Raw genomic sequence first — 26,185 nt, forward strand, 5'->3', positions numbered from 1 at the left:
AAGTCCCTTTTACCATGGAAGAGAACATATTCATAGGTTCCAGGGACTAGCACATGGACATCTTTGGGGGACCATTATTCAGCCTACCACACTTTACATCACCTTTTCCTCAACCCTAATTTTGGTCCTTATCTGTACCTCTGGACTACTTCAACATTTCCCTTACTGGCTTACCTGATCCTAGCCTTTCTCCCAATTCCCCTGCCCACTGTAGATATGATAGATATTCATCACAATTTAGCTCTTCATCCTGTTCTCCACAGCTATTCTAAGACCCTCACCCTAGCTTACTTTGGCCCAGCATTGTTCACTCCTATCAGACTAATCTCCAAACTGTCCCCCTAACTACATAAACCAAGGATATTCATGTATTTGTTCAGATCACCCCTCCACTCACCTCCAAAATTCTCCCATTGTACTCAAGTCTGACATAAGTCACACCTCTTCCGTGACATCATTTCGACAGGTCCAACTTAGTTCCTACAGCACTTTTGTTGAGATGATGCTGCTAGCACTTACTACATGCTATTTTGGGTATGTTCTCACCACTTTCCCACTATATGATCTCAGAGAAGTCATTTTCCCTTCTCCTGCCTCTATATCCTTGTCTATAAAACTGGTAATGCTCATACCCTAATCATAGGGTTCTTACAAGGACCCAAAGTAATAACAATGCCCTGAAGACACTCAGCATGTAACTTTCAATAAGTGTTATCTCTTCCTCCTTTTTCTTCTATTTATATTCTTTAGTATATGACCTATGTCCTTAGCTATCTTGAAAATTCCTTCAGGGAGAAGACTGTTTCTTATACACATAGCATATACATTGAAAGCTCAGTAAGTCCATCTTTTATCACTATTGTTGATTATGATAATTATGATAACATAAAGGGACATTCCAATGCTTTCAGAACACCAGTCTTATCCTTGCTACTTTTTGTTCATCATTCTGGTTATACAAGTGGATGTTTTCTTTTCTATTAAACTGTTTACATTTCTTTAACTGTTTAGAGAAGATTTATGCTTGACTTACTGTGGAAACACCCAAGGACAATTGTTGGCAAGTAACTGCACTTCATCAAGGATTGGCACAAGGAATGAATCTTCTAGTGTTCAAGAACCTGCCTGTCACATTGCCTCCTTTAATCCTAATTTATCATCCGAAAAATGAAGAGATTGTGTTTGATGATCTCTAAAATCCTTTGAAGCCCTAGAATTTTCTATTCCTATAATTCTGTGAATAGGGTGAAACATGAATTTGACCAACAAGTAACTCTTTCTTACCTTTTAAATTGTTTATTCAAACACTGCTCTCACTTTGTTATCACCATTCTATGGTGCCCATTTATGATAACATAAGTCTGTTTATGGAGACAGAAAAGTTTTCCCCAGTAATTGCTAGATATAATTCAACCACAGCTATTACTTGAAAGTACTTGTGTTATTATAATCCCATTTTACATAAACATAAGCATAAATATCTTTTGTTTTAATGAAAAAAATCAAATCAAAATATAAATGGAGCACCTATATAAATGTCCATTTGATTAAAGGTAATGAAATATACTCTCAGAAACAAATGTAAATTAAAGTGGAAAATGGGAAGATGAAATTAATATGGTCTTTGACCAGAAATATCCAAATCCTAGTCCAGGTCAGCAACCTCTTCCCTTGGGGTCCACAATGGAAATAAATGCACAAAGAAAGATGCCAGTAAAAATAAAAACTTGCTAAAAAAAAACAAAAGAAAATCACTTGTTAGTAACTAAGGCTTTAATGACAGACCTCAAGGCAGATTAGGGAGCTGATCTGGAACTTGGTAAAAAAGTACCTTTGCCTAACCTCATTAGCCTAGCAAAACAGTAGCCTATTTCCTCTATTTCTGCCCCAACATCCAAATCAGAGTCTCAGATCTTGCTATTTTAATGTCCACTACAACCGTATTTATTCCTCTACCACCAGACTCTGCTCTGAGAAAGCATGACCCAGTTAGTGTCCTTTAACTTTACCAATCCATAGCAGCTCCTCCTCCTTGCATGAGAGAAGAAATCCCATTTGAGGAAAAAAGATAAATTCCTCCCTTACACCATATTGCAAATTAATTCCAGGTAAGTTTAAGAAATAACAACAAACTTTCAGAAAAAAATGGATTACTTATGAAATTCTGCATTGGAGGACTCTCTAGCCTAGTACCATGACACAAAATGGAAAATATTGGTGGGCTTTAATACCTGGAACTTTAACCATAAAATTAAACTTCAAAAAAGTTAAAAGGCAACATCTTATTGGAAAAACATCTCTACTATATGACAAGCACTTTTTCAATAAGAAAAAAAACTCAAAAAAATAGCAAAGTCTTGATTAAATAAAACACACATGCATGCACATACATTAATGGAGAAACCAGTCCAGCATTTCCAAGGTATCCTCCCTAAAGAGAAAAATTTAAGCTTTAATTATTTTTAAATTAACATAGTCTTTACTAGGCTGATGGACAGTGAGTGTAATGGGGTATGTGGTGGGGACTTGATAATAGGGGAGTCTAGTAACCAAAATGTTGTTCATGTAATTGTACATTAATGATAGCAAAATAAAATAAAAAATTAATAGTCTTATATCAGTTTCAAGTATACAACACAGTGGTTCCCATATTATTACATCCTCACCTCCAGTAGTACAGCTACTATCTGTCAACATAGGAATATGTTACAGAATCAGTGACTACATTCTACATGCTGTACTAGTATCCCCATGACCAACCTATGTTATGATTGAGAATTTTTGTGTGCCTTTTTCCCCCTCACCTTCCCCACCCACCTACCCCAAATCCTCCTCCATGGTAACCACAAACACCTTCTCAGTGTCTAATGAGTCTGCTGCTGTTTTGTTTTGCATTTATATTCCACAAATAAGTGAAACCATATGGTATTTGTCTTTCTCTGCCTGGCTTATTTAATGGAGCAGAATACCCTCTAGATCCATCCATGCTGTTGCAAATGGCAGGATTTATTTTCTATTTGTGGCTGACTTATAGTCCAGTGTGTATATGTACCACCTCTTCTTTATCCATTCATCTATTGATGGACACTAAGTTTGCTGTCATAACTTGGCTATTGTAAATAATGCAGCAATAAACATAGGGGTGCATATATCTTTTTGGATCAGAGATTTTGTTTTCTTCTGGTAAGTTCCTGGAAGTACAATTGCTGGGTTGAGTGGTATTTCTATTTATAGTTTTTTGAGAAACCTCCATACTGCTTTCCAAGTGGCTGCATCAATTTGCATTTCCACTGACAGTATAGGATGGTTCTCTTTTCTTCACATCCTCACCAACTTGTTATTTCTTATCTTTTGGGTAGTGGTCATTCTAACTGGTGTGAGGTGATAGTTCACTGTGGTTTTGCTTTGCATTTCCCTGATGATTAGCGATGTGGAGAGTCTTTTCGTGTGCCTGTTAGCCATCTATATTCCTTCTTTGGAGAAATGTCTGTTCAAGTCCTCCACCCATTTTTTAATTGGGTAAATTTTTTTTTTGGTGTTGAGACATATGAGCTCTTTATATATTTTGGATGTTAAACCTTTATCAGATAAATCATTTACAAATATATTCTCCCATATTGTAGGTTGCCTTTTGTTCTGCTGATGGTGTCCTTTGCTGTACAGAAACTTTTTAGTTTGATATAATCCCACTTATTCATTTTTTATTTTGTTTCCCTTGACTGAGGAGATGTGTCCAGGAAAAAAATGTGAATATTTATGTTCAAGAGATTTTTGCCTATGTTTTCTTCTATGAATTTTATGGTTTCATGTCTTATATTCAGGTCTATGATCCATTTTGAACTTACTTTTGTGTATGGAGTTAGGCAGTAATCCAGTTTCATTCTCTTGCATGTAGCTGTCCAGTCTTCCCAACACCAGTTAAGAGATTGTCTTTTCCCCGTTGAAAATTCATATCTGCTTTATTGTATATTAATTGATTATAAATGCATGGGTTTATATCTGGGCTCTCTATTCTGTTTCATTGGTCTATGGGTCTGTTCTTGTGCCAGTACCATATTGTTTTTATTACTGGGGCTTTGTAGCATAGCTTGAAGTCAGGGAGCATAATCCCTCCAGCTTTGTTCTTCTTTCTCAGGATTGCTTTGGCTATCCAGGGTCTTTTTGTGGTTCCTTATGAATTTTAGAACTATTTGTTCTAGTTCATTGAAAAATGGTGTTGGAATTTTGATAGGGATTACACTGAATCTGTAAATTGCTTTGGGCTGGATGGCCATTTTGACAATATTAATTCTTCCTATCCAAGAGCATGGAACAGATTTCTACTTATTTGTGTTTTCTTTACTTTCTCTCATGAGTGTCTTATAGTTTTCAGAGTACAGGTCTTTCACCTCCTTGGTTAGGTTTTTTCCTAGGTATTTTATTCTTTTTGATGCAGTTGTAAATGGAATTGTTTTCCTGATCTATTTTTCTGCTAGTTCATAAGTTTAAATCTTAAGGATGTAAGGTGACACCAGGCAGAGGAAGAGCATCGTTAGCACAGAGAACAGCATGTGTGAAAGTTCTGAGGCTGAGAAGAGCTTGTCATTGTCAAGGCACTGAGAGCATTGCCAGATAGCCCGTGTGGCTAGAGTAGAGTGGGCAGAGAGGGGGAGTGGCAGGAGATAAATATTGAAAAAAAGGCAGGGGCATTTTATGCAGAGCCTAATAGGGATCTTGACTTTATTATATGTGCAAGGAAAAGCCACTGAGTGGTTTTAAGCAGATCACTGATTCCTGGAGAGATGGCAAGGGATGGAGGGGGAGCAATAACAGGATTAGAAAGATCGATTAGAAGGTTATCCAGGCTAGAAATGGTGGTGGCTTGGGTTCAGACAATGGCAGTAGAGATGAAAAGAAGCAGATGTAGCCAAGATCTATTTTGGTGGAAGAAGAGAAAGGTGTGGGAGTGGGGGGTTGGGAGAGGAAAATCAAAGTCCTAGATTTCTGGATTGAGTAGCTGGTTAGATGGCAATGCCCTTTATTGAGGTGAAGAAGACTGAGAGAGGATTTAAAATGTAAATCAAGAGCGTCTTCTAAAAGTATAAGATCCTTGAGGCTGCACCCAAAGGCAATTTAAACTCTGCATATCTGTGTATACCCAGCACCTAGCACACTGCCTGACTCAATGAATACTAATTGAACTGGGTTTAGTGACGATCTTGTAAGGTCCTGATGACTCACTGCTTATAAAACAGGATTCAGTAAATTTAAATGAAATATTAAATGGACACAGGATATACTTAAGAGGTTCATATTTTAACTTTATGCATGAAGTGACAATGCTAAGTTAATGTCTTCTACATATATGAGTCTTATATAAAGCAGGGGGCTTTTTCATAGAATGTGTGATGCTGTAAATTAGTACTTCCAGAAAAAAAAAGTCATAAGAAGTGAAGATGTAGATGAGAGCTCTCTATTATTGCTTGAAGCTCTTAAATTCTATTGTTTTAAAGAATTGCCTCTTAATGGCTCTGCAGCCATTTCACTACTGGCCTTTAGAAGACTGGAGGGCAAATGAAAGCAAGTGATGTCGTCTTTCTGTCAGCTGTTGATGTTTGTCAGATTCGACAGGCTAAAGGGCCTTCAAATGACATTGAGGGCAAATCATTATTCCACTTTTAAACTCTGAAGGCAACGTGGTGTTCAGCCTAATCACACTTGCTTGTCCCAACTCTACTAGAATATGGATTATTCCTTGTGTGAAAAGGAGAAATCCTACTAAATATAGAAAATAATATCTTCATTGATGTTCCACCAAGAGGTATCTAGACTTCAAAACTTTTCTATAGGTAATTTGCATCTATTGGTAATTGGTAAATGTCCTTACTATTCATATAAGGACTTTTCAAATATAGCCACTAGTTATCATTGAAATCAAATTTGATCAGAGACTTCAACCTCAATTAAATTTATCCAGATCTAAAGTTTTTTATCTTGTCTGAGACCTAAAACAAAAACAAACAGAAACTCTCTTGGATAGCCAAGAAAAATTGTTCTTAATACTCCGTAAGTATTAAAAAAGAGTTACTAATTCCATATAATCCAGCAAGTCCACTTTTGGGTATATTCCCAAAAGAATTGAAAGCATAGTCTCAAAAAGACACTTGTACACCCATGTTCATAGCAGCACTAGTTACAAAAGCCAAAAGGTAGAAGTACACCAACCATCTGTCCGAAGAACAAATAAACAACATGTAGTATATACACACAGTAGAATATTATTCATTAAAAATTAAGGAAATTCTGACATATGCTATGACATGGATGAACTTTGAATACATTTCACTAAATAAAATAGGCCATTCACACACAAGAAAAGTAAAATACTGTTATGATTCCACTTACACAAGGTATCCACATTAGTTGAACTCCTGGAGACAGAAAGTAAAATGGTCATTGCCAGGGACTGGGGAAGGAGAAGTGAAAAGTTAGTGTTTAGTGGGTACAGAGTTTAGTTTGGGAGATGAAAAACTTCTGAAAATGCATGGTGGTAATGGTTGCCTACCAATGTAAATAGATTTAATGCTACTGAATTTTACATTTAAAGATGGTTAAAATGGTAAATTTTATTTTATGTTTATTTTGCCACAATTAACAATAATAATCAATTAACTTTAAGAAGTGAGTGTACTGTCATATGAACAATATAATAATCAGGATAAGACATTTATTTAGGAATGGGATCCTAGTCACAAAAATATCTTCTAAATGTCTGGCATAGTGGGTTTTAGTTAATGGTAAGGTCAATCTGAGACAATTCTGTGATGAATGTGGTCACCTTAAAGCAAATGTAGTTTTGATGTGCTCTGTAGAATTATTTCACATGGAATGAAAAAAGGGTAGTCCACCTTTCTTCTATTCTGACTGATATATGTCAAGTTCTGTTCATCTATAGGGAAATGCTTTTAGAGAAACATAGACAAACTTAAATGGGTTCAGGGAGGAATTATCAGGAGGAAAAAAGCGTCTGAGGAATGGCACACTAGCTACAATGAAAAGGAGTAATTTGTTTCTTTATGGCTGGGAAAAATAGCATTAAGACTAAATTTCAGAAGCTACACAGTAAGACAGTTTTGGATCAGTAGAAGGAAGAACTTTCTGACAATTTCAATGGCACTTTATCAGTATCCCTCTTGTAGAACTTTCTACTTTCTATCTTTAGCTAAATTACTTCCAGAAATTACCTCAATATCCACATAGCACCTGCTGGTGCAAATATTATGCCCTGAAATACTTGTTGAGTGAATTAAAGAGTGAAAGAATGTTTAAGCAAATGGCTGTCAGAACTAGCCACAGATGAAACAGCTGTCCCTAAGGGAAGACATTCAAACATGGGCTAGTTAACTGCTTGGCAGAGATGTTAAATGGTAAATAGAAGAGATACAAGTTTCATTTACTTGGTTGGATTAGATGACTTTTCATGGCCTTTCAAACCCTGAAGAGCTATGGTTTCATGACCTCAGTTTAAGTCCTGGCTTTGCCATTTTAGTACCATAGTTGCATCAGGTAAAGTCACTTAGCCACTTTGCTCAGATGGGTTTATAACATATTCCTTATTTGCTACATAAATTCTTTGGAGGATCAAAACAACATTTAAAAATAAACAAAAACAACAGAAACAAAACAAGAAGGCTAATTGCATTCCCATCTTAACTGGCAAGAAGTCATGCAGGAACTTTGAGAGCAAGCCCTGGGGGAGGTGGGTGGAATGGGCTAGAGGGACCAGTGCCAGAGCAACTTGCTAGTCCCTGAGGTAAGGCTGTAGTAACCCCAGACAATGTGTACCGAGGGGCATAACAATTTCAGGCTTGGTGAAGATTTGAGTCCTATGTGAGGGTCAGTCCCATGGGGAAACAATGCCTCAAGAATACACTCTCACATAGTGCTGGTGAGGCGAACAGGGAACAAAAAACAACCCCTCCAGGAGGTGTTTCTAGATTTATCAAGGTCTCAGCCAGGTGGATGAGATTCAGGTGAACTAAAACACATAGGAAGAAAATGAAGCAGAAGCCACAGTATAGGCCAACATGGAAGGAAGTAGAAGACTGTGGCTCAAGCTGCATATTTCAGATTCAAGCGTTAAAGCATTAAAATGAATGGCAGGTCCCACGTGATGGTCTGGTGCTACAACTATACTGCCTGCCTTGGCCAAAATAGACTCTCCACCTGCCTGAGGTTAATTCTGTAGGAAGAAACCATCATGGAATAGAGATGAATCAGGTGGAGAGATAGGACTAAACTGAGCAAGTGCCCTGAAATTTATAAAGGGTTCTACAGGTATGCATGTTTCTAACTTAGTGATTAGAAAGTTGCCTGCAGAGTCAGATTGTCGGAGATTGAATCAAATTTGGTTCAATTTGTCTTAATAGTGGGCCCTTGTCTTACTCTTCTGTGTCTCTGTTTCTTCAGTTATAAAATGGAGATGACAATAATCCCTGCTCATAGTGTAGTCTTAGATCAGAGGAGATAATACAGTGAAGTATTTAGAACAGTATCTGGCATATAATGAGATCTCAGTAAAAATGTGTAATTATAGATTTTACCTAGAGCTCAATGATCCATTCTGATTTACATAACTAGGTAATTTTTTTTCTGTTTAACAATCTTTTCTTCAATTATGACATTTAAAAAATATATAATCAATATACAATATTCAATTATGTCTTTGATTGTCTTCTTCCAATGGTCTCAACGAGGAATAATTTTGCCCTGAGGAACATCTGGCATTGTCCAGAGACATTGTTGGTTGTCAGAACTTGGAGGAAAGGGGTCCTACTTGCATTTAAAAAATAGAGACCAGAGATGCTAATATTAAATCCTGAGATACAGAGATCTCAGAGATCCAGAGATGCTACTACACATACACCTGCTAGCACCCACAACAAAGAATTATCACCCCAAATGTCAATAGTGCTGAGGTTGAGAAATCCTGACCTGGACTCACTTTTAGTAACCATCATCTACTACAACTCTAAAGGCATAAGATGATATATTCTCTTTCCTTCACTTTCCAGGGCCCCAAAACCCTGAAAAGATGGAATGTACCTAAAGCTGCAACCCCAGTGGGCAGGACCAAAAGGACTCTTCTTATCCTTGTCCCTTCTTACAGTGCTTTGGAGTTGGAGGCATGGCAGGATTTATGCAGCCCAGAATGCAGTGGGCCATTTCGATTCCTTCCTAGAAGATCCTGCCCAGTTGCTTTCAGGAAGCTGCAATTCTCAAATGGATATTTACTGTTTTGAGGGGTGGGGATAGGGAAGTCTGCAATCTAGCTGCCTCATAAAGTAGTGCCTGCCCCTTTGAGGCATGGTAGACAGGGAAGACAAGGACTTTTCTTTCTTGAAAGACATTTACTTTCAATTAGAAATGATCATTCCATTTCTGGCAGCATAATGTAGGTGGTCTACCAACTATTTTCATTTTTCAATTGAGGTTTGTTTCCCTCCACAGATGGAATTCCTTTCCACCAATAGACTCAGAAATCCTACCATTTGGGGAGGGGGAATTGAGGTTTCATCTTTTCTGAAACATCACAGGTCTTTTCACTGACAGCTAGGAAAGACTCTTTGGGTTGTAAGTCAGATGTCCTTTAAAATCTCATCATTTTCTCTTTACTTCTGCTGATTTGTTTTGGAAAAGACAGATTTAGGCACAGAATCTCTATTGGGACTATCAGTGAATCTGTAGTGGGATTTTTCTTTTCTCAAATTACTCAGACTTGTTAGAATTGGATTCCATATATCAATGCAAAAGTGTAGAGGTGAAGGGAAACACTGAACTCTTTGGGCTACAATCCTGTCATCCTATCCTGCAATCACAGAAGTCAGAGTGCGCACACAGTCCATAGCTCATGGGTCCCCAGTAATCCTGCCCGGTAGCAGAGTGAATACATGGTTATATTGTACAAATTTCTAATTTCACGTTTAAAATACTCAGCTACAATGGATGGAGGTAGAGGGTATTATGTTCAGTGAAATAAGTCAGGCGGAGAAAGACAAGTACCAAATGATTTCCCTCATTTGTGGGCATAACAACAAAGCAAAACTGAAGGAACAAAACAGCAGCAGACTCACAGACTCCAAGAAGGGACTAGCGGTTACCCAAGGGAAGGGGGTTGGGGAGGGTGGTTGGGGAGGGAGGGAGAAGGGGATTAGGGGGCACTATAATTCGCTGTCACAATATAGGTCGGTCACAGGGAAGGCAGTACAGCACTGAGAAGACAAGTAATGACTCTAGCATCTTACTACACTGATGGACAGTGATAGCAATGGGGGGGGGTGAGGACTTGATAATATGGGTGAATGTTGAAACCACAATGTTGTTCATGGGAAACTTTCACAAGATTGTATATCAATGATACTTTAATTTTAAAAAAGGAGGACAGGAGGGTCAGAGTCAGAGAAGGAGTGGCAACAGAATCAGGTTGGAGCAAGGCAGTTGCTCGCTCTGAAGAGGGAAGATTCCCAGTCAGGGAATGCAGGCACCTGCTGAAAGCTAGAGAAGGTGAGGAAGCTGATTCTGCTGTAGAGCTTCCGAAAGGAACACAATCCTGTTGACACCTTAACTTAGCCAGTGAAACCCATTTTGGAAGTCTGACCTCCAAAACTATAAGATAATTAACTTGTGTTCTCTTAAGCCTCTAAAAAAAATTTTTTTCATCTAAAAATTGCATCCAATCAGGAGATTAAGCTTTGTAAGAACTGAAGTGGCTGAATAATAAACCTGATGAGCTTTATGATCCATGTGCCCATAAAGAATGGTTTTTAATTACACCATGGTGAGTAAGCTAAATTTTCATTTTCTTCTCCAAATGGCCATGAATTTTCTTTTTGTTAGAGAACGCTGATATTGAATACACGCAAATGCTAAAATCCAGCTGTTTTTCTTTGTAAGCAAAAACAAGCCTTAGTTTTAAGAAGCATATACATTTCTTTCACTCCACTGAAGTGCAACACTCAACAAATAACACTTGAATTAAAATCCAGTGAATGCTTTTCCTGTTCTTTCTCTCTATATATAGTCTTGTCCCTACTTTTGCAGCTGATACCCAGTAAATATCACCCAAAATATAATTTTTCAGATACGAAAATCAAATTCCTTTATTTTGAATGGAGGGTTCATGATTAAAATTTCTTAACTTATGTAACTTTAATTATAGGTTTCATGAAGAAAAAAAACTGCAAATATCTATCTTACATATTGAAAAAAACAGATTTTCAATTAGAAGATTGCTTAGAGCCACATGCACTTCACTAACTGCCACCAACTGAGCAAGGGCCATAAACCTGAAGTGCTTATTTCTAAGTATGAATGACATTATCAGGAAAGTTACATTGTCAAAATTGATTATTTGGGAGGATTTCTTCTTTGATACTGTACTTTATTATCTAAATTGAATGTATCTAATTGGAAATTTACAACCCTCTCAGCACCCATTTGGAAGCCAATTGTATTAGTTTACTAGGGCTACCATAACAAAGTCCCACAGACCAAGCAGCTTTAAAAACAAAAATTTATTTTCTTACAATTCTGGAGATAAGAAGTCTCCAGAGATCAAAGTGTTGGCAGGACTGGTCTCTTTTGAGGCTTCTCTCCTTGGCTTGTAGATGTCTGTCTTCTCCCTGTGTCTGTAAGTGGTCTTCCCTCTGTGTGTGTCTGTTCAATTTCCTCTCCTTAGAAGAATACCAGTCGTACTGAATTTGGGCCCATTCTAATGACCTTACTTTAACTTAACTGCTTCTATAAGATCGTATCTCCAAATAGTCACAGTCTAAAGCACTAGGGGTGAGGACTTCAACATATGAATTTTGGAGGAACACAACTCTTAGGCCTATTAACACTATAAAAAAATACAGAAATAGCAAAATTAGAGCCACCAGATCAATAAATCATATTTAGTAAGAGTTTATTGCACATATAAGAAAAATTCTAAAAGTGGGAACTTTAATATTTTAAAACTGAGATGAAGCTCAGAGGTATGATGTTACAGATGGTGTAAAAAGTGAAAATGAGGAAGCTATCTAAACTTTAATATCTGGTCATTACAATGGGGGTTTCCACATAGCAGGCAATAAAAGTGATTATCTTATACCCTTTTTAGGAAAATGGCAAGTTTCTTTTGTGATAATAGAAGGCATTTACAAGAAATAACCTGAATTAACTTTTACTTATGTTTATGAAATAAGCTGAATTTAGTTTTGCTATGTGGCTTAACTGGCTTTGTCTGCCAGGGAATTTCCTGGTCTTCGGTTTGTACTTAATTTAACAACACTAATTCACAGATTTCCAACATTTTTCATTTGAGTCAGGTGAAACAAAGCAGTCCCAGATAATTGTTTCTACACAGAAAGATTATATCTGAATTATATTCAGACTGGAGTGTGGGGAAGTTGGGGTCCCTAAGACCAGGATCCTCACTGAAATTAAACCACCTGATGATGTAACTGGCCTGTTGCTAGGCTACTGCTTCCACAGCTTCAGGAAATAAGCCATTATTGTGCTATATAGAGAGCTTGGCCCAGTGCTCTGGGTGGAGGCAGAGACGTTAGTGTTCGATCTACCACCAGAGAACAAGCCAGGTAATAAACCCTTTCACCCCAAAGAACATTCTGCTGTCAATTTCTTTGGTCACATTGAATCCATAGCAAACTTGCCCCGGACTGAAATCCATTGGCAAGGCAATTGGCGTAGTCAGCGGGATTCATTGTTGACCAAGGAATAAGACAAGCTGCCTTTATGGGAGGGGTGCTTCAGTGGGCTGCCCCTGTGAATGGGAAACAGTGGATAATCCCCCAATGGGTATGTGGTCTGAGGTGGCTTGCCTCCTAGAGGACTGGGCCCCACCCCAGGACTGGAGGCAAGTGGAGATGACACCTGAGGCAGTAAGGGTGGCCCTTGGTATAGTAAGCAGATCCATTGAGAAGCAGAGTGCCTGTGAGGCAGCGGGGACTGTGGGATGGCTGCTTCTCACAGTATTAAGAAAGTCTACAGAGGAGACCCAAGAAATGGCAACATGAGAATGCAAGCTGCAAAATTCTGTGGATTCCCTGAAGAAAGAGATGGCATTAATACGAGAGCACCAGCAGCAAGGTGCCATTGGAGATGAGACGGCAGCGCTGCCAGGTGTTCTCAAGGAGGAAGAGGCCATCAAGGAAAAAGACAAACTCCTGAGGGAAGCACAGGCATAGGAGGTATGAACGTCAGCTGCGCAGCATTGAGGTGAAGGTAAGAGAGCTTCTGAAGACTGAGGTAGCATTGCTGTGAGGCACAGTAGAAATGGTAAAGGTTGTAGCAGAGGAGGTACTTGGGGGAGGGGAGAGAAAGGTGCCATCAGCTCCAGAAATGGAGGAGCTGGAGAGGGATGAAGGGGTGGTGCAGGAGGCACTGGCACCTCCTGTATTGAAAGCACACCCAGTGGTTGTAAAGAAAATAAAGACCCAGCAGCTGAAAGTTCCCCAAGGAGAGGAGCAGCCCCCTCACCAGGTCGTGGCGCACTCTATGGTCTGCTCCTTTACTCAGGCTGAGCTGGTGGATTTGGGCTCCTGCTTTAGACAGAAGCCCTCAGAGTCAATATCAGCTTGGCTCCTGCATCTGTGGGACGTAGGGGTGGATGGAATTGTTCTGTCAGGATCAGAGATGGGAAAGCTGGCTTCCCTGACAGTGCAGCCTGCCTTGAAGCAGCGATTACAAAATGCACATCAGACCCCAGAGAGTCACTCCCTGCTCGATAGGCTTATGGCTGCACTTCATGCTGTGTGGCCCAATCAGGATGATCTGCCATCCTCTCCTGTTAGATGGCAGACATATGCTGAACTCCAACAGGTGCTACAAGAGCTAGGCATAAGAAATGCCATCTCCAAAAATCTCTTGGACATAAACACGAGCGACTTCTTCATGAACATATCTCCCCGGCAAGGGAAACAAAAGCAAAAATAAACAAGTGGGACTATATCAAGCTGAAAAGCTTCTGTACAGCAAAGGACACCATCAACAAAACAAAAAGGTACCCTACAGTATGGGAGATTATATTCATAAATGACAGATCCGATAAAGGGTTCACATCCAAAATATATAAAAAGCTCATGTACCTCAACAAACAAAAAGTGAATAATACAATTAAAAAATGGGCAGAGGAGCTGAAGAGACAGTTCTCCAAAGAAGAAATTAAGATGGCCAACAGACACATGAAAAGATGCTCCACAATGCTTGTCATCAGAGAAATGCAAATTAAAACTCCAATGAGATATCACCTCACACCAGTAAGGATTGCCACCATCCAAAAGACAAACAGCAACAAATATTGGCGAGGTTGTGGAGAAAGGGGAACCCTCCTACACTGCTGGTGGGAATGTAAATTAGTTCAACCATTGTAGAAAGCAGTATCTAGGTTCCTCAGAATGCTCAAAATAGAAATACTATTTGACCCAGGAATTCCACTTCTAGGAATTTACCCTAAGAATGTAGCACTCCAGTTTGAAAAAGACAGATGCACCCCTATGTTTATCACTGCACTATTTACAATAGCCAAGAAATGAAAGCAACCTAAGTGTCCATCAACAGATGAATGGATAAAGAAGATGTGGTACATAAACACAATGGAATATTATTCAGCCATAAGAAGAAAACAAATCCTACCATTTGAAACAACATGGATGGAGCTAGAGGGTATTATGCTCAGTGAAATAAGCCAGGCAGAGAAAAACAAGTACCAAATGATTTCACTCATATGTGGAGTATAAGAACAAAGAAAAACTGAAGGAACAAAACGGCAGCAGACTCATAGAACCCAAGAATGGACTAACGGTTACCAAAGGGAAAGGGACTGGGCAGGAGATGTAGGAAGGGAGGGATAAGGGCAGGGAAAAAGAAAGGGGGCCTTACGATTAGCATGTATAATGTGTGTGGGGGGGTCATAGGGAGGGATGTGCAACACAGAAGACAAGTAGTGAGTCTACACCATTTTACTATACTGATGGACAGTGACTGTAATGGGGTGTGTCGGGAGAGACTTGGTGAAAGGGGAGTCTAGTAACCATAATGTTCTTCATGTAATTGTAGATTAATGATAATAAAATGAATTTAAAAAAAAAGAAATGCCATCTATAGTCCAGACAATTATGACCCAGATGAAGAGATTTTCACTACTGGGATGAGAAATATTGTACTGCAAATGGCTCCTACATCCCTCTTTGTGTCTCCAGTGGCCATTCTTTCTGCTCACTTAGGGTGTCCCATAAGCGAGGTGACACATACAGTAGCAGACTTAGGAGAGGCTGAAGCAATGAGAGTCTGGAAAGAAATAAGTCCTGTTACTCACAAGAAGAATTTACAGGGCCCTATGAAGGTTACAAGGACCCAGATGTGGGTTGATTTAATATGGGCAGGAGCAGATGGAAGGAAATTAGATTGGAAGTCAAATAGCATCTTATTAGTGCTATGGCAACAGCTGAATTCAGAGCAGCAGTTCCAGCCATTAAGACCAAAGAGGCAGAGGTCACAAGTCCAGCCTGTGTGTTTGTAAGAATTCCTGCTGGAAAGTAAGCCAATCAGAGTGGAAAAAGCCCGAATCCCTTTGGGAATAGGGCATCTACCCCCAAAGGAGTATACTGTGTATATATCTCCTATTCCTGAGTATATTTGGGGGATTGATATCCTGCAGGGTCTATGGTTGCAGACTACTGCAGGTGAGTTCAGACTGAGAGTACGTGTGGTGAAGGCAGTTCTGAGGGGACATGCTAGGCACCCACCCATAAGTTTGCCTGTGCCTCGGTGGATGACTAATACCAAACACTACAAACTGCCTGAAGGGCATAAAGAGATTGGAGAAACTCTCCAGGAGCTGAAAAAGGTGGGTGTTATAAAGCCCACCCATAGTCCTTTCAATTCCCTAGTGTGGCTGGCCAGTAAAAGAAGCCAGATTGCTCCTGGAATATGACTGTGGATTACAGAGAACTGAATAAGGTCATACCCCCTATGCACACTGCTGTCCCCTCTATTGCAGGCTTGATGGATACCCTCAGCCATGAACTAGGAACATACCATTATGTGGTAGATCTTGCTAATGCCTTCTTTTCCATTGACAAAAGTTCAGGAACAATTTGCCTTCATGTGGGAAGGACGGCAATGGACTTCCACCATCCTCCCATAGGAATACCTCCATAGCCCCACCATCTGTCATGGACTTGTAGCCCAGGATTTGGTTACATGGGAGAAACTGCCAATGGTGTGACTGTGCCATTATACTGATGATGTCATGCTCACATCTGATTCTCTTTCAGATCTAGAAGGTACAGCACCTAGACTGCTGCAACATTTACAGGAGAAAGAATGGGCTGTGAACAGCAGCAAGGTTCAGGGACCTGCTCTGCCGGTCAAATTCTTGGGGGTCATCTGGTCGGGTAAGACCAAAGTGATACCAGAAGCAGTTATATATAAAGTCCAGGCCTCTCCCTACCCCCACAATCGTAGCATTGCTACAGGAGTTTTGGGGTCTTCTAGGCTACTGGAGAGTGTTTATCCCACACATGGCACAAATTCTGAAGCCCTTATACTGGTTGATACAAAAGGGCGTCAGGTGGGACTAGGATGAGACATGTTCATGTGTCTTTACTACAATAAAACAGGAAGTCAAGGCCATGCAGGCCTTGAGTGTGATAGACCCATCAAGGCCCTGTGAGCTGGACGTTCATGTTACTAAAGATGGTTATGGCTGGGTTCTCTGGCAGTGGCTTGAATAAACTCGCCAACCTGTTGGATTCTGGTCACAACTCTGGAAAGGGGCAGAAGTACAATACACTTTGATAGAAAAACAACTAGCTGCCATGTATCATGCCTTGCTGGATACAGAACCCATCACTGGAATGGCCCCAATAAAGGTAATAACCACCTATCCCATCTTGGAGTGGGTACAAGACTGGACCCAAAAACCAAAGAGTGGTGTTGCACAAACACCCATACTAGCCAAGTGGGGTGCTTACCTACATCAGTGTAGTGCCCTCTCTAGTAGCCCCTTGAGTGAAGAACTCCAATGCATGTTGGGGCTGGTGACATATACTAGTGAAAAGCGGGAAGAACTTGCTTTTGAACCGTTAGTAACAGAGAGTCCCTATTGGGAGGGAAGAGCCCCTATACCCGAAGAAGCATGGTACATATATGGCTCCAGCCATGGGCAGCCCCAAAAATGGAGGGCCATGGCTTTCCATCCTAAGACTGAGACAATATGGATGGAAGATGGTGAGGGGAAGAACAGCCAATGGGCAGAGTTGTGAGCTGTGTGGCTTGTGATCAGCCAGGAGCCCTTCCCTATAGTTGTCTGCACTAATAGGGGGCTGTCTATCAGGGCTTGACCCTGTGGCTGCCAACCTGGTACCATGCCAGCTGGCTGGTGGGTTACCGACCCCTTTGGTGGCAAGAATTGTGGCAAGACTTATGGGCCTGTGGTCAGACTAAAATAATTACAGTATACCATGTGACAGGTCATTTGCCACTGTCATCCCCAGGAAATGATGAGGCAGATAAATTGGCCCAGATGTGTTGGTTAGAAGAAAAGCCTGCCTCTGATATAGACCAATGGCTACATCAGCGTTTGTTGCATGTGGGGCAAAAGACAATGTGGGCTGTAGCCGTCAGTGGGGCTTGCCTTTGACCTTCGAAGAAGTTAGTAGAGCCTGGCAGGAGTGTGTCGTGACCTCCAAAAGGGACTTATACCAAGTTCCACAACAACATGGGACAATAACTGAGGGGCCTATACCCCTCATCAGGTGGCAGATAGACTATATTGAACCTCTACCTGTGTCAGAGGATATTGGTATGCAATGACTTGTGTGGACACAGCTACTGGACTTCTGGTTGCTTTTCCTACCCATTGTACAGACCAGTAGGTGACCAAAAGAGGCCTGGAGCATCTCTTTGCTGCCCATGGCTGACCACAGATAATTGAGAGTGATCAGGGCCCCCATTTTACTGGACATACATGGCAAGAATGGGTGTGACAGCTGGGAATCAAATGGAAGTTTCATGTGCCATACAATCCTATCACAACAGGCATGATAGAGAGGCACAGTGGCTTGTTAAAATCTGGACTAATGTAAGATACTAATAGTCTGCGGGGGGGGATGGTCAGTGCACTTATGGACCATGCTACAGTGTTTGGAAGGGAGCCCTGAGCCCCATAGACATGTTTACACATATGGCTGTGTCCCCTATACAACTGCAAGTACAAACCGAGGAAGAATCACTGAAGCCAAGGTTCAGCCACCAGAATAACATCTTGCTGCCAGCACCAACTGTACTGAACCCAGAGACTCCATTGAGTGGAGGTGGTCTTGGACCTTTTGACAAATGGACCAGTGATGGCTGGCTCTCCTGGCACCTTGGGGATAAGGCCTGGAAGCTGGCCTCCTGTGTATTCCTGGAATAACAGCAGAGTGGCTTCCAAAGGTCACAGTAGTATATCCTGAACAGCCAGAAGGTAGGAGCATCTTACTGGGGTTATGTTTTATCATTATGGCCAGTGCATGCACCTCCAGAAGCACTATATATAGACCCTTCAGTAACCCCCATGGGGAAAGGAGTAAAAGTACGGTATACTAGACCTGGGAGGGACCTCCTTCCTGCTACAGTCCTATCACAGGACCACTCTCTTGCATGCATCCCACCTGATGGACAAGATTTGCCTATGTTGGTTGCATTAAAACATGGGTCTTATCACCCCTAAAGTCTTTGTGGATTGGGAACTTCCTCTGGCTTGAGGATTATTATAATTTTTGTTATTAGGAATCTCCTCTGGCTTGATGATTATTATAATTTCTGTTATTATCTCTAGGTTGTTGTTATCTTCTCTTGCTATTATGGAATCCGGTTACAGTGCTCCAGCTTTCTTTCACAGGGACCATTGCAGAAGATTGAAAGCATGTAGATTGTAAGGCAAGAATCCTGGAGGGGTGGAGTGTGGGGAAGTTGGGGTTCCTATGGTCAGGATCCTCACTGTCCTTAAACCACCTGATGATGTAACTGGCCTGTTGCTAGGCTGCTGCTTCCACACCTTTAGGCAATTAGCCATTATTGTGTTATATAGAGAGCTCGGCCCAGTGCTCTGGGTGGAGGCAGAGATCCTGGTGTTTAACCTACCACCAGAGAACAAGCTGGGTAATAAACCCTGTCACCCCAAAGAACATTCTGCTGTCAATTTCTTTGGTCACATTGAATCCATAGCAAACTTGCCCAGGGCTGAAACCCATTGGCAGGACATGGAGTCAGATCACAGCACAGGCAAAGGCTGTTTGGGGACACCCAGATGCTTATCTTTAAGGATGGCAAATATTTGGACCAATAAATCTCACAACTCTGAGGATTTCAAAGTCCTATCAAGGATAATGGGGTCTTAGATTTAATGGAAATTATAAACACTTAACATATGTGAAGCTTTGGTTAGATATACCTGAACTTTTATACCTGAGTCCTTCTGTTTGATTTCCCAGACCCAACTCCAATGCATGTATGTGTGGTGGGGTGGAAGAGGTTTCGCCATATGTAACACCACTAAGTTCTTGATCAATGTCTGATGATTTAACTCAATTCTGACACTATCTGCCCAGAGACAGTGCTAGATTCCCCAGGTTACGGGCTCTGCTCCACCTCCTCTTCAGATGCCAGTCTCAAGTCCAAGTCTGTCACCTGTGCTTCTGACCAACCAGATACAGATTGGAGGTTTCAAGTAATTCCCTCTTAGATATGATTAATTTTTCTAGAATGGCTCATAGAATTCAGGAAAACACTTAACATTTGTCATTTGAGTAAAGGATAGTGTAAAGGACACAAGTTAATAGACAGTTGAAGAAATACATAGGATGAGTTTCCAAATAAAGGAGCTCTGTCCTCCTGGAGCTTGGAGCCTGGCTTGGTGGTACATGGAATCCTTCTGGTTTCTCAAGCACAGAATCTCTCTCCAATAGGGAAGCAACATGCAAAAGAGAGAGAGCAAAATGTTCTTCTCATGTGTTTTTGTGAGGGCTTCATTTCATAGTCATGGTCGACCAAGTCATTGGCAACTGGCTGGTTCAACCTCCAGCCCCTCTGCCCTCTCCCCTCCCAGGAATTGGATGTTGGGGGCTTATGTTCCAACCTTTTAATAACATGGTCTGTCCCCCTAGATACCAGCCCCCACCCTTGGGTGGGGCCCAAAAGACTCCCATTAACATAACAAGATACCTATCTGCTTTGTATGGCTCTCAATCATTTTCAGGAACTGGATGGAAACCATATATACCTGAAAAAAAATTTTTTTGGCCATCTGAATGACCAAATATATGTTTCTTCTAACTCATTATATCACATCCCTCCAGTTTGCACACCATCCTGGAAAGGTGTGTGGAGATGGGAATGTCAAAAAAAAAAAGTAGGGGGAAGTGAGCACTGTAGTGGACATGGGCATGTTCCTCCTCCTCAGAATTAAATTAGGTGAGTAGCATGATGACCCAAGAGAGGAGCCAAAGAGAACTGAAATTCATCTCACCTCAGTCTTGGATGCTTGAACAGTCCTACATGAGCAGGACCTCTCCAGTCCCCAAAGTCAAGCAGCCAGGAGGCCAGGCAGTACCAGCAGGCCCATACACAAGAGCCTCTGGGCACACACTCTCACACTTCCAAGGGAACATGGACATAAGACTGCATTCAATGGGGGCAAAATAATAATGAGAATAAGTTGAAAGTTCAATGACATGAATGTCATATATACACTGTGACAAGTGATCAAATTCCAGAGTGACAATTAAATAAGCATGTGATGTATCACATATTCAGGTTCCTATTATATGCCAGGCACTAATGCCACAAATTACCAATCAGCAATATGTTGCCCATTAGAAGAAAAAGGTCTTGTTAAAATACTGAGTTCAGTTTTCATCTTTTTTTTGGTATCATTAATCTACAATTACATGAAGAACATTATGTTTACTAGGCACCCCCCTTCACCAAGTCCCCCCACATACCCCTTCACAGTCACTGTTCATCTGCCTAATAAGATGCTGTAAAATCACTACTTGTCTTCTCTGTTGCACGGCCCTTCCTGTGCCCCCCATGCACTATACATGCTAATCAAAATGCCCTCTTTCTTTTTCGCCACCCTTAACACTCCCTTCCCTCCCATCCTCCCCAGTCCCTTTCCCTTTGGTAACTGGTAGTCCATTCTTGGGTTCTGTGATTCTGCTGCTGTTTTGTTCCTTCAGTTTTCCTTTGTTCTTATACTCCACATATGAGTGAAATCATTTGGTACTTGTCTTTCTCCACCTGGCTTATTTCACTGAGGATAATACCCTCTAGCTCCATCCGTGTTGTTGCTAATGGTAGGATCTATTTTTTTCTTATGACTGAGTAATATTCCATTATGTATATGTACCACCTCTTCTTTATCCACTCATCTACTGATGGACATTTAGGTTGCTTCCATAACTTGGCTATTGTAAATAGTGCAGTGATAAACATAGGGGTGCATCTGTCTTTTTCAAACTGGAGTGCTACATTCTTAGGGTAAATTCCTAGACTGGGTCAAATGCTATTTCTATTTTGAGCATTCTGAGGAACATCCATACTGCTTTCTACAATGGTTGAACTAATTTACATTTCCACCAGCAGTGTAGGAGGGTTCCCCTTTCTCCACAACCTCGCCAACATTTGTTGTTGTTTGTCTTTTCGATGATGGCAATCCGTACTGGTGTGAGGTGATATCTCATTGTGGTTTTAATTTGCATTTCTCTGATAACTAGCAATGTGGAGCATCTTTTCATGTGTCTGTTGGCCTTCTGAATTTCTTCTTTAGAGAACTGTCTATTCAGCTCCTCTGCCCATTTTTTAATTGGATTATTTGATTTTTATTTGGTGAGGCATGTGAGCTCTTTATATATATTGGATGTCAATCCTTTATCAGGTCTGTCATTTATGAATATGTTCTCCCATACTTTAGGATACCTTTTTGTTCTATTGATGGTGTCCTTTGCTGTACAGAAGCTTTTTAGCTTGATGTAGTTCTGCTTGTTCATTTTTGCCTTTGTTTCCCTTGCCCAGAGAGATATGTTCATGAAGAAGTCACTCATGTGTATGTCCATGAGATTTTTGCCTATGTTTTTTTCTAAGAGTTTTATGGTTTCATGACTTACATTCAAGTCTTTGATCCATTTGGAGTTTACTTTTGTGTATGGGGTTAGACAGTGATCCAGTTTCATTCTCTTACATGTAGCTGTCCAGTTTTGCCAGCACCATCTGTTGAAGAGAATGTCATTTCCCCATTGTATGTCCATGGCTCCTTTATCATGTATTAATTGGCCATATATGTTTGGGTTAATGTCTGGAGTCTCTATTCTGTTCCACTGGTCTGTGGTTCTGTTCTTGTGCCAGTACCAAATTGTCTTGATTACTGTGGCTTTGTAATAGTGCTTGAAGTTGGGGAGTGAGATCCCCCCATTTTATTCTTCCTTCTCAGGATTGCTTTGGCTATTCAGGGTCTTTGGCGGTTCCATATGAATTTTTGAACTATTTGTTCCAGTTCATTGAAGAATGCTGTTGGTAATTTGATAGGGATTACATCGAATATGTATATTGCTTTGGGCAGGATGGCCATTTTGACGATATTGATTCTTCCCAGCCAGGAGCATGCGATGAGTTTCCATTTGTTAGTGACCTCTTTAATTTCTCTTGAGTGTCTTACAGTTTTCAGGGTATAGGTCGTTCACTTCTTGGTTAGGTTTATTCCTAGGTATTTTATTCTTTTTGATGCTATTGTGAATGGAATTGTCTTCCTGATTTCTCTTTCTATTAGTTTATTGTTACTGTATAGGAAAGCCACAGATTTCTGTGTGTTAATTTTGTACCCTGCAACTTTGCTGAATTCCAATATTATCTCTAGTAGTTTTGGAATGGAGTCTTTAGGGTTTTTTATGTACAATATCATGTCATCTGCAAATAGTGACAGTTTAACTTCTTTACCAATCTGGATTCCTTGTATTTCTTTGTTTTGTCTAATTGCCATGGCTAGGATCTCCAGTACCATGTTGAACAACAGTGGGGAGAGTGGGCAGCCCTATCTTGTTCCCGATTTCATAGGAAAAGGTTTCAGCTTCTCGCTGTTCAGTATGATGTTAGCTGTGAGTTTATCATATATGGCCTTTATTATGTTGAGGTACTTGCCCTCTATGCCCATTTTATTGAGAGTTTTTTATCATGAATGGATGTTGCATTTTGTCGAATGCTTTTTCAGCATCTATGGAGATGATCATGTGGTTTTTGTCTTTCTTTTTGTTGATGTGATGAATGATGTTGATGAATTTTCGAATGCTGTACCATCCTTGCATCCCTGGGATGAATCCCAGTTGGTCATGGTGTATGATCCTCCTGATGTATTTTTGAATTTGGTTTGCTAATATGTTGTTGAGTATTTTTGCATCTACGTTCATCAGGGATATTGGTCTGTAGTTTTCTTTTTTGGTGGGGTCTTTGCCTGGTTTTGGTATTAGGGTGATGTTGGCTTCATAGAATGAGTTTGGGAGTATTCCCTCCTCTTCTATTTTTTGGAAAACTGAAGGAGAATGGGTGTTATGTCTTCTCTGTATGTCTGATAAAATTCTGAGGTAAATCCATCTGACCCAGGAGTTTTGTTCTTGGGTAGTTTTTTGATTACCGATTCAATTTCGTTGCTGGTAATTGGTCTGTTTAGATTTTCTGTTTCTTTCTGGGTCAGTCTTGGAAGGTTGTATTTTTCTAGGAAGTTGTCCATTTCTTCTAGGTTTCCCAGCTTGTTAGCATGTAGGCTTTCATAGTATTCTCTAACAATTCTTTGTATTTCTGTGGGGTCCATCATGATTTTTCCTTTCTCGTTTCTGATTCTGTTGATGTGTGTTGACTCTTTTTCTCTTAATAAGTCTGGCTAGAGGATTATCTGTTTTGTTTATTTTCTTGAAGAACCAGCTCTTGGTTTCATTGATTTTTCTATTGTTTTATTCTTCTCAATTTTATTTATTTCTTCTGTGATCTTTATTATGTCCCTCCTTCTGCTGACATTAGGCCTCATGTGTTCTTCTTTTTCCAATTTTGATAATTGTGACATTAGACCATTTATTTGGGATTGTTCCTCCTTTTTTAAATATGCCTGGATTGCTATATTCTTTCCTCTTAAGACTGCTTTTGCTGTGTCCCACAGTAGTTGGGGCTTAGTGTTGTTGTTGTTGTTTGTTTCCATATATTGCTGGATCTCCATTTTGATTTGGTCATTGATCCATTGATTATTTAGGAGCATGTTGTTAAGCCTCCATGTGTTTGTGAGCCTTTTTGCTTTCTTTGTACAATTTATTTCTAGTTTTATACCTTTATGGTCTGAAAAGTTGGTTGGTAGGATTTCAATCTTTTGGAATTTACTGAGGTTCTTTTTGTGGCCTAGTATGCAGTCTATTCTGGAGAATGTTCCATGTTCACTTGAGAAGAATGTGTATCCTTTTGCTTTTGGATGTAGAGTTCTATAGATGTCTATTAGGTCTATCTGTTCTAGTGTGTTGTTCAGTGCCTCTGTGAACTTACTTATTTTCTGTCTGGTGGATCTGTCCTTTGGAGTGAGTGGTGTGTTAAAGTCTTCCAAAATGAATGCATTGCATTCTATTTCCTCCTTTAATTCTGTTAGTATTTGTTTCACATATATTGGTGTTCCTGTATTGGGTGCATATATGTTTATAATGGTTATATCCTCTTGTTTGACTGAGCCCTTTATCATTATATAATGTCCTTCTTTTTGACTCTTGTTACTTTCTTTGTTTTGAAGTCTATTTTGTCTGATACTAGTATTGCAACACCTGCTTTTTTCTCTCTGTTGTTTGCATGAAATATCTTTCTCCATCTCTTGACTTTTAATCTGTGCATGTCTTTGGGTTTGAAGTGAGTCTCTTGTAAGCAGCATATAGATGGGTATTGCTTTTTTATCCATTCTATTACTCTGTGTCTTTTGACTGGTGCATTCAGTCCATTTACATTTAGGGTGATTATTGAAAGATATGTACTTATTGCCATTGCAGGCTTAGATTTGTGGTTACCAAAGTTCAAAGTTAGCATGTTTACTACCTTACTGTCTGACCTCACTCACTTATTGAGCTGTTATAAACACAGTCTGATGATTATTTCTTTCCCTTCTTTTTCCTCCTCCTCCATTCTTCATATGTTGGGTATTTTGTTCTGTGCTCTTTTTAGGAGTGCTCCTATCTAGAGCAGTTCCTCTAAAATACCCTGTAGAGGTGGTTTGTCGGAGGCAAATTCCCTCAACTTTTGCTTATCTGGGAATTGTTTAATCCCTCCTTCATATTTAAATGATAATCATGCTGGATACAGTATCCTTGGTTCAAGGCCCTTCTGTTTCATTGCATTAAATATATTATGCCATTCTCTTCTGGCCTGTAAAGTTTCTGTTGAGAAGTCTGATGATAGATTGATGGGTTTTCCTTTGTAGGTGTCCTTTTTTTCTCTCTCTGGCTGCCTTTAATACTCTGTCCTTGTCCTTGATCTTTGCCATTTTGATTATTATGTGTCTTGGTATTGTCCTCCTTGGGTCCCATCTCTCAGGAGTTCTTGGGTTCCTGTTCTCTGGTTTCTATTCCATCAATGGCCTCTTGCATCTTATCCATTCTACTTATTAATCCTTCCAGAGTTTGTTTCACTTCTGTAATCTCCCTCCAGACATCTGTAATCTCCCTCCAGACATTTGTAATCTTCCTCCAGACTTCATTCCTTAGCTCTTGAATATTTCTCTGCAGCTCTGTCAGCTTGTTTATGATTTTTATATTGAATTATTTTTCAGGGAGACTGGTTAGGTCTGCCTCTGCAGATCCTTTCTCAGGTGTTGTTTGAACTGTCTTGGACTGGACCAAATTTTTTTGCCTTTTCATGATGATTGCACTAGCTGTAGGCAGGCTGCAGGTGTGTCAGCTAGGAGAATAAAGTCCTTTCCTGCTTGCTGGATGCCTTGCCCTTCTCCACTGCCTGTGACGGTTACCTGCACTCCTGGAGCAGCCACTGGGTTAGTCCCCTAAGCTGCTGTGGGAGGGATGTCTGTCAGAGCAGTGTGGATTCCTGCGGGGAGTGGCAGGCATGCCAGGTATGCTCCTTCATGCTAGCGCCA

At 40.3% G+C, this 26,185-nt stretch overlaps 1 long non-coding RNA gene across 2 annotated transcripts in view; it reads left to right on the top strand.

Moving 5' to 3' along the window:
• The window catches only part of LOC140849593 (uncharacterized), a 32,357-nt gene extending 11,520 nt beyond the window's left edge, over window positions 1-20,837 (top strand). The window contains exons 2-3 of one of the 2 annotated variants that reach the window (XR_012131661.1): window positions 16,317-18,508; window positions 18,863-20,837. This is a non-coding gene — a long non-coding RNA (uncharacterized lncRNA). The remainder of the gene's footprint in view (window positions 1-16,316; window positions 18,509-18,862) is intronic. The other variant, XR_012131662.1, reaches the window with a different exon arrangement.
• The last annotated feature ends 5,348 nt before the right edge of the window (window positions 20,838-26,185 follow it).

Source organism: Manis javanica, chromosome 5 (genome assembly GCF_040802235.1).
Source record: "Manis javanica isolate MJ-LG chromosome 5, MJ_LKY, whole genome shotgun sequence".
NCBI lineage: Eukaryota > Metazoa > Chordata > Mammalia > Pholidota > Manidae > Manis > Manis javanica.